An 8,634-nucleotide genomic window follows, 5' to 3' on the forward strand; every position below is an offset into this window, starting at 1 on the left:
ACATCCTTCCGTACCTCAGCTCTTCCTCTAACGTTTTAACTTTCATTTCAGCCTCTAGTTGGGCATCGATGTCCACCCCGAACTGCCCCCAGTAGAGGCCAGTCCCGTGTGGCAGCCACAAGTTTCCCTTCTTTGTCACAGGGCGCTCTGCACAGTTCCTGAAACGGCGCATGGCAGCAGCCGGCGTTCTCAGGGCGCCCCCGTACTCCTGCACTGGCCCACAGGCATCCCACACATCGGCCACGCCCGCCCACGGAGAGGTGGAGGGCCCACCTGGGATCTCCCCTGTGGATCCCTCTTTCCTACAGCCCATTTCTTTGGTCTCCTGGCTCACTCTTCCGCTGTTGGTTCGCAGCCTCCCAGGGAGCTTCCTGGGTGAAACGTGAAATCACCACCCCACCCCAGCACCACCGCCACCATAAGCAGGCAAGGGAGAAACCAAAGAGGCAGACCGCTCCAGACTGGTGGGCAGCAGGTTCAGTAAGCAAAGGAACTTACATCGGAGGCTGTAAGACAAGCAGATTTCCGTACCCACCCACCAAATCTTACAAGTTTACGCAGAAGATTACCTGGGCTTGGTCATGTACACAGTCCATGTGGTCTCAACATTGCATGGCTGTCTCCAGGCTGTGTCCCTGGGCAGCTTCGAGATTGGGGAAGGCAAGCGGAGGGCACATTTCAAGGACGGGAGTGAGCAGCCGCTGAATGCCCGGGTCCAGCTTGAAGGCCAAACCTGGGGTCACGTCTTTCTGATGACCTTTCCCAACACATGGCTATGATGTCATCCAGCATGTTCCTACACCCTTCCTATTTCACGCAAAATGATATTTAAATCATGAAACTTAATCAGATTCAAAATCAGATTGGTTTTTGGTGAGGATACTTCATAAGTGGAGTTGTGTATATTGCATATATCATATCAGAATAAGAATTTTGGTTTATCCTCTCCATCTGTGATTTTATGATTGATGGGGTGTACTTTGGACATTCTGCTGATGTAAAGCGGTATCTAGTTATATTTCTAATTCACATTTCACAATTATAAGTTAGAATGAGCACATCGTTTCCTGTGTTAATTGGCCATCTGTGTTTCTTTTTCTGTGATGTACCTATTCACATATTTTGCCCACTTTCTGTTGATGTTTCTCTTTTTTATTGATTAGTAGAAATTCATCATGTGTTCAGGATTCTAATTCTTCTTCAATAATATACATTTCAAATTGCTTATAGTCTGTTTTTTCTTTTCATTTTATTATGACTTTTTAAAAATTAATTAATTAACTAATTTTTATTTTTGGCTGTGTTGGGTCTTTGTTGCTGCACGCGGGCTTTCTCTAGTTGTGGTGAGCGGGCGCTACTCTTCGTTGTGGTGTGCAGGCTTCTCATTGCAGTGGCTTCTCTTGTTGCAGAGCACGGGCTATAGGTGCGCAGGCTTCAGTAGTTGTGTGCATGGGCTCAGTAGTTGTGTCGCTCAGTCTCAGTAGTTGTGGTGCACAGGCTCAGTTGCTCCGCGGCATGTGGGATCTTCCTGGACCAGGGATCGAACCTGTGTCCCCTGCATCGGCAGGCGGATTCTTAACCACTGCGCCACCAGGGAAGTCCCTTTATTATGACTTAATGCCCACAAGCCTTTCATTTTTGTGAAAGGTCATAATTACTAATCTTTTCCTTTATGGTCTGTGCTATTTGTATCCTAATTAAGAAATCTTTTTCTACATTGAGATCATAATGATATTCTCCTCTATTTTCTTTTTAATATTTTGTTTTCACATTTAGGTCTTTATTCTTCTATGAAATAAATTTTTATATGTATAATACAATATCCAATTTTATCTTTTTCCACATGAATGACCCATTGTCCCAACACAACTTACTCATAATTCATCCAGTCTGCACTAATCAGCAATGCCACCTCTGTCATATATTGGCTTTCCTTCTATGAGTAGAAATGTTTCTGGTTCTCTGTTCTGTTCCACTATTCTCTTTCTAAAACTTGGTGCCATTGCACATTGCTGCAAATACTATATCTTTAAAATAAATTTTAATATCTTGTCAGGAAATGGTATTCACCTTGTTCATCTGGTCCGTGCCTCACAATTAGGTGTTTTGTAGCAGGACAGCTATCTCCCTTGAAGGTGGTTGATATTACCATTGTTAAAAATTATCAAGAAAGGCTCCAAAGTAGTCTAACTTATTTCTGACCAACTCTACTACCAAGAACAATTGTTAAAGCTGACAGAATATGATGAAAAGATGACAAAATATGAACACTTGCCAGGCTTACATCCTGAAGGGAAGGGAAAGCCAGAGAGGTGAGCCCACTTATACGCTCAAGGAACCTACATTTTGAAGGTGGCAGCCCAAAGGCCTAGAAGGTGAGCAGAAATATGTAGCTGAAAGGATGTTGAGATGCTGAGCAAAGCTTTCAACAGTTTCACAGGGCTGTGGGGAGGAAAAATGGTCCAGGAACCATTAAAAAGGAGGGCAATATATAACTGACTATAATAAAATTTAAGAGACATATGAGACATGTTGAAAAGTTCTAACAGAAGTGTCTTAGTCAATTTTCTACTAATAATAATCGCAATGATAAGTCATTCCATAACGTTTTTTTCTTAATACATAGAGCTTTAAGATTATAGGATATTTTTTAAAAACTATTTCAATTTATAACAATATTTCTGGTAGGGAATATGATAGGATAATCAATAAAGCACTTCTCAAGATTAAAAATATATTACATTAGGATAAAATTCTGTTGAGGAAATAAAATATATTTTTGTTCAAGAAGAAGGGGAACTATATAATATTTCTGACTGTTAGGATTTATTCAGTTTTTTTTAATTAAAGATTTTGGTTTTCAAATCTCTATGATATTTAGGTTCCAAGAATCTAAATGTAATCTTCTAAAATGTCCATGTTTATAATATACCACAAATTACATAATTTTAACTATTTAAATTTACGATGAAAATTCCCAGGTATCAGTTTAATAATGTGTGATGGAGCACACAGTTTTCCAAAGTTATTTTAGGGAGCACCCCAGAAAAAAATGTCAACATTACAGCTCTAAGGTGATCTCACCAGGTTCACAGTTTTAAATGAGCTCCAAATGTATATCTATAGTGCTATTTCTCCCCTGAATCCAGAGTTGTATACTAACTGCCTTTTCAGCATTTTCACTTGGATATCTAAGTTGGCATTTTGAACTTAACAAGTCCAAAACTGACCACCCACCAAATCTGCACACTTCCCAGCGCACCCTGGTCACCTAGCTAGCTGCTCAGACCCCAAATGGCAGAGTCATCATTGACTCTTTGCTTTCTCTCACATTCCACATCCAATCCATCTGCAAATCTTGTGAACCATACCTTAAAAATATATCCTACTACCTTCTAACTACCTAAATTCAACCACTGTTAACATTTGGTGCCATTTGCTTGGCCATTCTTTCTCTGTTGGTCTATGTGTGTGTTTGTGCGTATGTCTGTATACACACACACACACACACACACACACACCCCTACACATACATTTTTTTTCTATTTCTTTTAGATCCTTTGCATTCATATACACTTCACAATCAGCTTGTCAAATTCTATAACCATCTTATTGGGATTATGATTTAGAAGGCACCAAATCTGTAGATCAAGCAGTGGAGAACAGATTTCTTAATGATAGTGAAACATTCAAGTCTTGAACATGATATATCTTTCCACTAAAAAAATTGTCTCGACAAAGTTTTTGACGTAGAAATCTGGTGTCAGGACTTCTGAAAGCCTCCAGTTTGTTTTCCTGTGAAGGCGAGGCTGACTACACTTGTGCCTAATTCGGCCCCAGTCTGCTCCCCGGTCTCATGTCCTTCCTCTCTCCCCTTTTCTCACCACCCTCTGGCCCACACGTTCCCCATGCTACTCCTTGATCACTCCAAGCATCTTATCTCTGGGACTCTGCATTTGCTCTTTATTTGCCTTAACAGATACTCATACGTTTTCATATGACTTATTCCCTCACCTCACTGAGGTTCCCTAGATACATTTCCTCTGAATCCTTCTCTGATTACTCATTCTAAAAGAGCATCGCCCTTTCCATCTCTGTTCACTGGCCTAGCTTTATTTTTTTTTTAATAACATTACCACTGCCTGACATCACATCATATAATTTGTTTATTTGCTTACTATCTGTCTCCTTGCTACCAAGTAAGCTCCATGAGGGCATAGATCCTATTTTTTTTTTTTCACTGCTGCATCTCTAGCACCTAGAACTGTATCTGGCACATAGCAGGTGCTCCAAATTATTTGATGAATTAACTAAAGGCTTTTGGAAGGAGAGGAGTGAAAGAAAACATTTACTTCTCACTTAATAGGCTTTAGAAAATAAACTAGCCTGCATTCTTGTATTACTTGTAATTATTTTTTAAAAAATATTTCTCACTTTGAGGATGTTTCTACATTCTGCATTTCCATTTGAAGTCCTCACTCTTTAGGAGGAAAACTTGTTAAGAGCCATTTCTAAGGTTGGTTGCAAGTCAAGATTATTTACCAAAAAACCGTTACAACTAAAAAACGAACTCAGGGGGCTTCCCTGGTGGCGCAGTGGTTGAGAATCTGCCTGCCGATGCAGGGGACACGGGTTCGAGCCCTGGTCTGGGAAGATCCCACATGCCGCGGAGCAACTAGGCCCGTGAACCACAACTACTGAGCCTGCGCGTCTGGAGCCTGTGCTCCGCAACAAGAGAGGCCACGATAGTGAGAGGCCCGCACACCGCGATGAAGAGTGGCCCCCACTCCCCGCAACTGGAGAAAGCCCTCGCACAGAAACGAAGACCCAACACAGCCAGAAATAAATAAATAAATAAATAAACAAATAAATAATTAAAAAAAAAAACGAACTCAGTAAGTTGCACAATACAAAATCAATATACAAAAACCTATTGCATTTCTATACACTAATAATGAACTATCAAAAAGAGAAATTAAGAAAACAATCCCATCTACAATTGCATCAAAAAGAATAAAATACCTAGGAATAAATTTAACCAAGGAAGTGAAAGATCTGTACACTAAAACTGTAAGACATTAATGAAAGAAACTGAAGAAAATGCAAATAAATGGAAAGATATTCTGTGCTTATGTATTAGGAGAATTAATATTTTTAAAGTGTCCATACTACCCAAAGCAATCTACAAATTCAGTGCAATCCCTATCAAAATTCCAGTGGCATTTTTCAGAGAAATAGAACAATCCTAAAATTTGTATGGAACCACAAAGACCCCAAATAGCCAAAACAATCTTGAGAAAGAAGAACAATGCTGGAGACATCATGCTCCCTGATTTCAAACTATATTATGAAGTTATAGTAATAAAAAAATAGTATGTTATTGGCATGAAAACAAACACACAGATCATTGGAACAGAATACAAAGCCCAGAAATAATCCATGCTTATATGGTCAATTTACAACAAAGAGTGAAGAACATACAATGAAAAAAGGACTATCTCTTCAATAAATAGTGCTGGGAAAACAGGACAGCCACATTCAAAAGAGTAAAACTGGACGACTATCTTACACCATACACAAAAATCAACCCAAAATGGATTAAAGACTTGAATGTAAGACCTAAAACCATAAAGCTCCGAGAAGAAAACGTAGGTGGTAAGCTCCTTGTCATCAGTCTTGGCGATGATTTTTCAGATCTGACACCAAAAGGAAAGGCAACAGGAGCAAAAACTAACAAGTGAGACTACACTAAACTAAAAAGCTTCTGCACAGCAAAGGAAACCATCAACAAAATGAAAAGGCAGCCTACTAAATGGGAAAACATACTTGCAAATCATGTTTGATAGGGGGTTAAAATCCAAAATATATTTTTAAAAAACTCAATACAACTCAATAGCAAATAAAACCCACAAACAATCTGATTAAAAAATGGGCAGAAGATCTGAATAGACATTTTTCCAAAGAAGACACACAAGATGGCCAACAGGTACATGAAAAGAGCCTCAACATCACTAATCATCAGGGAAATGCAAATCAAAGCCACAATGAAATACCCTCTCACTCACACAAGTGTTGGTGAAAATGTGGAGAAAAGGGAACCCTCTTGCACTGTTGGTGGGAATGTAAATTGGTGCAGCCACTGTGGAGAACAATATGGAAGCTCCTCCAAAAATTAAAAATAGAACCACCATGTGATCCATAATTCCATTTCTGGGTATTTATCCAAAGAAAATGAATACACTAACTCAAAAAGATGTATGCACTCCCATATTCATTGCAGTATTATTTACAATAGCCAAGATATGGAAACAACCTAAGTGTCTATCGATGGATGAATTTAAAAAGAAAATGTAGTATATATGTACAATGGAGTATTGCTCAGCCATAAAAAAATGAAACCCTGCCATTTGCAACAACATGGATGGACCTTGAGAGCATTATGCTAAGTTAAATAAGTCAGAGAAAGACAAATACCCTACGATCTCCCTTACATATGGAATCTCAAAACAAAACAAAACAACAGAGCTCATACAGAGAACAGATTGGTGGAGGCCAGAGGGGAGGGGTGGGATGGGGGCAAAATGCTCCAAGGGGGACAAAAGGCACAAAGTTTCAGTTATAAAATAACTAAGTCATGGGGAGATTATATATATACATATGTCATGGGGATATATTATAACATATAATCAGCATGGTGACTATAGTTAATCATACTGTTGCAAACTTGAAAGTTGCTAAGAGAGTAGAATTTTTAAAAAAAATCAGAATTAGTCTGTATTCTAAAACACACACACACACAATCTGTACCAATTAAATACAATAAAGTTGAAAGGGGATATAAGTTAGGTTTTCTTTTTTTAAACAGACAATAGTAAAATACTACAGTCAACTCACTATACACAAAAATCATGAACGGCAGCTTTGCATCAAAATCTCCAATATCTTACTCATAACATTTCATGTAATGTTATATGTCAATTACACCTCAATTTAAAAAAATTATTTACGGGACTCACCTGTTGGTGGTGAGCAGGGACGGAGTGTTATAGTAAATCATACTGAAAACATACACTATTTCCCCTACTTAATTCAGGGAGTGTGCTGCAGTCCAGGTGGTGAGTCTCGTCCAGCTCTGGAGTTCTTCCACATTTTCCAAACTTCCAATCAAGTTTTAAACTTGATGTTACTAACATAAAAGGGTACGGGTATTTATAGTATGACTTTCCTCTGGTCTCTAAACCAGCCTTGCATAAGGCAGTAGGCTAGTGAGAACCATCACACTGGTTTTCTAGAAAGCAATGTAAACTATGCTTTTAACATACTGTTACCAAGTCCAAGCTCCTACTGCCCACTGCATGGCAGGCCAATGAATCAAAAGCTGAGTTACTGAAGCAAGGAAGAGCAATTTTATTCGGAAAGCCGGCGGATGGAGAAGATAGTGGACTCAGGCTTTCTTTACACTAAAAGGGGAAGGGGTGTGGCAGATTGCTGCAAACTTCTTGGGGCCAGAATCCTTTGTTCTTGCAGCCGTCCACTAGGTCAGGTCAGGATGCTCCTATTAGCTTCCAACAAGGCAAACCTTATTCTCTGCTCTGCAACTTTTTATCTCTATATGAATAGGAAGGGGTTACACCTTTAAAGGTCAGAGCCTTGAGGATGGGCTCTCCCGCATATTTCAGGCTACAGGCAACATTCTTTTAGTTATTAAGGTGTAGCAAAAGCAAGAGAATACAAAGGTGAACGTAAAAGAAGGAGATCCAATATGGAGTCACATTTGTTCTTCTCAGTTACAATACCTGTAGTCCTTGCATACACCCATTTTTCTAATGGGAAACAGTTTTGCTAAAGGTTGACTGACGTTCCCCAAAACATCTAGTAAACTGAAGTTGGTTTTTATAACCTAAATTTGGCTCCCCAAACCAGTGCTTAATCATTGCTTTCTAACAGGGTGGTTCTAATGCCTAGTTTTCATCTGCATGCAACAAAATTATACTATTTATGATATACTAAATTATTTTATAATGTGATACGCAAACTAAGGGCCATCCTTATTCTGGGATTGTGCCTTTCTTACTCTACTGGTATTGAAGTGGCTTTTCTTTTGAAAAACGGTATGAGCTAGTAAAGATTTTCTTCTTCCCCTGTCAAAAGAAAAAGCGGGGGGGAAAAAATCTACTGTTTTTGAAATATCTGACCCAGGAATTTCAAAAGTCAGGACCCAATACCACACCAAACAAGGGGGGGGTAAGTGCGGAAGCGAGGGTTTTAAGTCTAAAAAGCCCGCGTTTGAGGTCCACAGACTGGGCCAAGGAGCGAGAACACTGCAGCCCCGACGGCCCGGAGCTGAGGCCCCGCCGGCGGCGGTGCGCGCCCCGCAGAGGGAAGGCCCAGCGGGCGGGGCCGGCGGCTAACACTCAGGGACCGTCAAACCGCTCGCTGGACAGGGGCGCTCCCGGCGCTCTCGGCCTCCGCCCTTCGAAATGCCGCCGGCTCCTGCGCGGGCTCCCACGGGCCCTTAGCAGGGTTTACAGTCCCAAGGGGAGCCGGGGACAAGACCTAAGCGGTACGAGCGCGCGGTGACAGTCGGTGGCGGCGGTGACCGGCGGCGGGCGCGGAAGTTAGACCGTCAAAGGG

At 40.5% G+C, this 8,634-nt stretch overlaps 1 protein-coding gene across 1 annotated transcript in view; it reads right to left on the reverse strand.

Annotated features, from left to right (window-relative positions):
- The window catches only part of FUT10 (fucosyltransferase 10), a 285,646-nt gene extending 277,020 nt beyond the window's left edge, over positions 1 to 8,626 (reverse strand). Inside the window, exon 1 of the mRNA XM_059909301.1 lies at positions 7,017 to 8,626. The gene's annotated coding sequence lies outside the window, so the exon portion shown is untranslated. The remainder of the gene's footprint in view (positions 1 to 7,016) is intronic.
- Between the last annotated feature and the right edge of the window lie 8 nt (positions 8,627 to 8,634).

This window comes from Balaenoptera ricei, chromosome 21 (assembly GCF_028023285.1).
Source record: "Balaenoptera ricei isolate mBalRic1 chromosome 21, mBalRic1.hap2, whole genome shotgun sequence".
NCBI classification, from domain to species: domain Eukaryota; kingdom Metazoa; phylum Chordata; class Mammalia; order Artiodactyla; family Balaenopteridae; genus Balaenoptera; species Balaenoptera ricei.